Raw genomic sequence first — 4,539 nt, forward strand, 5'->3', positions numbered from 1 at the left:
TCTAATCTCTTCAGGGGTGTTTTACAAGCCTCTGAAGGTGATTCAAGTACACTCAGGCAATATTTCACAACTGAATTAGAGAAGGAATGAATGAGCTGTTGAAAACTCCTTCGTTTAGCACATCTCTCCAGAGGGGCCCGGTCACCCCACCCGCAAACAGCTGCAAACCCTTTCGGATTCCTTTTTTTTTTGTTCTTCACTGGCCCATGCCTGAAGCTGCTGCCTCTGCCACTGAAAAGGGCTCTGGAAAACCACAGTGGATGGGTGGGCGGGCGTGTGTGTGTGTGTGTGTGTGTGTGTGTGTGTGTGTGTGTGTGTGTGCAATTACAGATGGAAGGAGAAGCTGCTGGAATCAAAGATGAGTTCATGTGGTGCTGAGCTGCTGCAGTACTAGAGACCTCGGGACAGACAGGCCCTCATCCCATTACCCTTGCGGCTTCCAAGCCTGATGAGTGCCCTGTTCCCCCCACCCCCACCCCAGTACTGGGGATTGCCCAGGGCAAGAGATCTGCCCCTCACCTCCATCCTCAGGCCTTTTCCAGTCTTGCTATGTTGCCCAGGCTGGCTTTGAACTTGAAATCTCCCTGCCCCAGTCTCTTGAGTAGCTGGGATTACAAACCTGCACCATTGTGTCCATCCTGAGGAGCTTTCAAACACTCAGCTTTTCCACCCATTCTCACCTTCCTTGGAGTAACCTGACACAGATGTTCACTCAGCTGACTTGTTAAAAGTTGACTGTAGACCCTGCAGGCAAGCAGGCTCTTGTCTTAGAACTTTCTTTATTCTGTTTATCTGTAAAATTAATGGGAAGGAGTGAAAGAGGCCAGGTATTTCCAAAAAATGAAGAAAAACTCTATGATTTTTTTCCCCCTTGAGAACCCAAAATTGAATAGTATACACTGGAAATAACTAACATACTCTATTTTCCCAGAATACGCGATAGTCTCTACGTCATTAACTTGACCCAATCAAAGCTCACAGACCATGAGGACTGGACCTCAAGGACAATTCAGTATCTATATATCTGTATCTATATATCTATATCTATCTATCTATATTTGAGACAGGGTCTCACTCTGTAGTTCAGGCTGGACTAGTACTCACTATGTAACCCAGGCTGGCTTCACACTCATAGTGATCCTCCTGCCTGAAGAGTGTTCTCTGCAGAGCAGAGACCCGGATATAACAGTATGTGCTGTGTGCCTTGGGACAACCTTCCACCTTTCAGGCTGTGCATCCTGAGGGTTCTGCGGCTGCAGGGCTCAAGCGTTTGGCAGGGCTGCCTCCTGGTGGCCGCGCTGCGCCCTGCAGCCCCAGCCCGCGCCGGGAGAACAGGGTTTGGGAGCCACTTGCGCCTGGATCCGGCTCTGCAGCCCCACCTTCGGGATAGAGAGGGAAGCACCAGGCAGACCAGGTTCGGACTCTGGCGTGGCAGGACGCGAGCTTCCTACGGCTCCGCCTTGGTTGTCATTCTGCCTCCCCGCGGCGGCCACAGCCCTTAAATCTTGGGGACTGGGGAGAGGCTGCTGCCGTTTGGCCATTTGCCCCCCCCACTTGGTACGGGCTATTGAACCCAGCCAGGGTCTTCACGATGTGCTACATCCCCAGGACCTCTCCCCTCCTTTATTATTTGTTTTAATTTTTATTTTGGGGCAGAATCTCGCTAAAATGCTTAGGGCTGGGCTCAAATTTGAGATCCTCCTACCTCACTCTCTTAGCGTGCTGGAAATACAGACATGTGCCACCACACCCAGCTAGGTCTGCCCTCTCGGATTTTTGTTTGTTTTGTGTTTGCTGTTTTTGGTTTTGGGGGGGTTGGTATTGGGGATCCAACTCAGGACCTTGTGCTTGTGAGGCAGGCATGATGCCACTGAGCTAAATCCCCGGCCCTGTTTTTTTGATTCAAGGTCTTGATTTGTAGTTAGGCTGGCCTTGGACTATGTGGCCTCAGATGACCTCTTGGTGGTCCTCCTGCCTCATCTCTTGGTTGCTGAGATTATAGGCATGAATCTGCCCTCTTTAGTCCTCACCTAGCCTCCTACATGGCATTCTGGGCGTAGAAACTTGTCTGAAAACCAAGGGCAGCTCCTTGAAACCAGCAAGGGCAGCCCCTTTCCAGGAGAGGGCTGGGCCTATGAGCTCCAGATGTGTGATCCCCTCCCGTGACCACATGTGCCTCTCGGGTGCCAGTGTCCTTCTCTGTGCCAGGGTATTTCCAGTGCTGCAGGTTGTGCAACGGAGAAAAACGCCTTTTCCTCACCCATCACAAGGTTCATGGCCCATATTCCCATAACAAAAGACAGGCAAGCCACGTATGGTGTTGCATACATGTAATGGTAGCATTCTGGGAGGCTGAGACAGGAAGATCACAAGTTCCAGCCTAGCTTGGGCGGTTTAGCCAGATGCTGACTCCAAAATAAAAACCAGCTGGGTGTGGTGTGCGCCCCTGTAATCCCACTACCCGGAAGGCCAAGGCAGAAGGATCAGGATCACTGTGCATTGAGGCCAGCATGAGCTAATGGTGAAACCTTGTCTCAAAAAAAAAAAAAAAAAAAAAAAAAAAAAAAAAAAAAAAAAAAAAAAAAAAAAGAAAGAAAGAAATACAGAAAAAGAGAGAGACTTGCAGCAAGGACAGGACTTACTAAGAGGAAGACCAGAAAGGGGCTGCTGCCACTGGCTCTGAAGTGTCAAAACAGCAGCTCTCTTACAGAGTAAGGGGCTTATAAGGCATAGCAGAGAATGAGGAAGCTGGGCACTATTCTGGGACTGTGACATCTGTCTTAGTCCTTGGTCACTGGTCTGTTTCATGTTTGCATACAGTTCCCTATTCTTCTGGAGCTGAGAGCCTCTTGGTCTGGAAGGGTCTGTTCTATAAACAAGAACTAGGCCAGTTAATTAGGGATACTGGTATTGTTACCAGGCTAAGAGACTGTGGACTGGGTCAGAACTCATGGGAAGATGTCCTTCAGACTTTTCCTTACAGATTCTGTCTCAAAAATACAAATAAACAAAGGCCTACAGATGTAGCTCAGTATGAAATCCGTAGGTCCACTCCCCAGTACAAAAAAAAAAGGTAAAAAGAGGAAAGCATCACAAACTCTATTAACCAAAGTCTTGGTTGACTTGGGAGTGTCAGGATGAAGCTCTTGAAAGTGTGGGGTGACAGTCCTTTTTTTTTTTTGGACAGGACATTTATTTATTTACTTTTTGTTTTGGTTGTTTGTTTTGGTACTAGGGATCAAACTCAGGTCCTTGTGCTTTAGAGGCAGGCAGTGGAACCACTAAACTAAATCCCTGGGCCCAAGAAGCTTTTTTTAAAAAAAATATTATTAAGCTTATTGGTAAATTTTAGGTATACGATATGACATTCATTGTTGGGAATTTGTACCTGTGCATGATATATCTTGGTTCTTATTTTTTTCCCCCATTTCCCTACTCCAACCCCTCCCTATTTACAAAGACTCTGTTTTTGTTTTTTCTTTGAGGAAGTTGTATAGAGCCAAATCGGAAGGAGTGGGTATGACATGGGTCAAGTTATAATCAACCATTCTGATTACAAGTGTGGCTACTTGGCTAATATTGATCCAATAGTAGCAAGGGCACATGGATGACATCAGTAACCTTGGTTGATAATCTATAGTCCTAATCTCATCCTTAGTCTTAGTGGAGGGGGGGGATGGTCCACCCCTAATGAGATAATGATTAATTTAAATGGGAAATCTCAAAAGGAAGGTACCAATAATCCCAAGCTCTCCCAGGACACAGTCCATCTGTGGCACAGGATAGCTTCTCAGTTTGTTATGGCTGTATCCGGATGTCCCCCCAAAGGTTCACGTGGTCATAGGTGGGGTTTTTTCAGAGGTGGTTGTATCTAGAGTGTGTGATGCTGGAATGATTCACTGCTAGGTTCGAGGGCACTAGGATTAAGGGTACAAGTGCTACCGACCCACCCTAAGTAGCCTGGATAAGATAAAAGGGGCAGACAGAGGCTGTTAAGGTCCCTTGCATGCTTGCTTTTGCTGTCTTCCGCTGGCCATGAACTGTTTCTTCTCCACATCTCTCCTCTGCCATTACACCCTGCCTTGGAGCCAGCCAACTAGGGACTAAAAAACCTCTGCAAATTGTGAGCTAAGTAAACCTTTTCTCCTTTGAGTGTTGGGTATTTTGTCTCAGCAACAAGAAAAGTGACTAGGACAGAATTCATTCTTCAGTTTTGGGGACACAAACTCAGTGAGAGAAATGGTGGGGGAGTGAGACCACCCGAGCAGGCTAGTAGAAGGCGAGAAAGCACAGATTCTCTTCACACGGGTTGACTGAGGGTGACAAAGCCATCAGTGGTGAACAAAGAAAAGGCAGGGAGGGCCAGGGATTTAGTGCAGTGGTGCTGCTCACACGCAGGCACAAGGATCCAAGTTCAGTCCTGGAACCAAAAAGAAAGAACATGGCCGGGTATTTAGCTCAGTGGTTCCGCCGCTTGCCTTGCAAATGCAAGGACCCAAGTTCAATCCCTGGTGCCAAAAAAAAAAAAAAAAAAAAAAA

This window comes from Fukomys damarensis, unplaced genomic scaffold (genome assembly GCF_012274545.1).
Source record: "Fukomys damarensis isolate Sample0158 unplaced genomic scaffold, DMR_v1.0_HiC HiC_scaffold_2, whole genome shotgun sequence".
NCBI classification, from domain to species: Eukaryota; Metazoa; Chordata; class Mammalia; order Rodentia; family Bathyergidae; genus Fukomys; species Fukomys damarensis.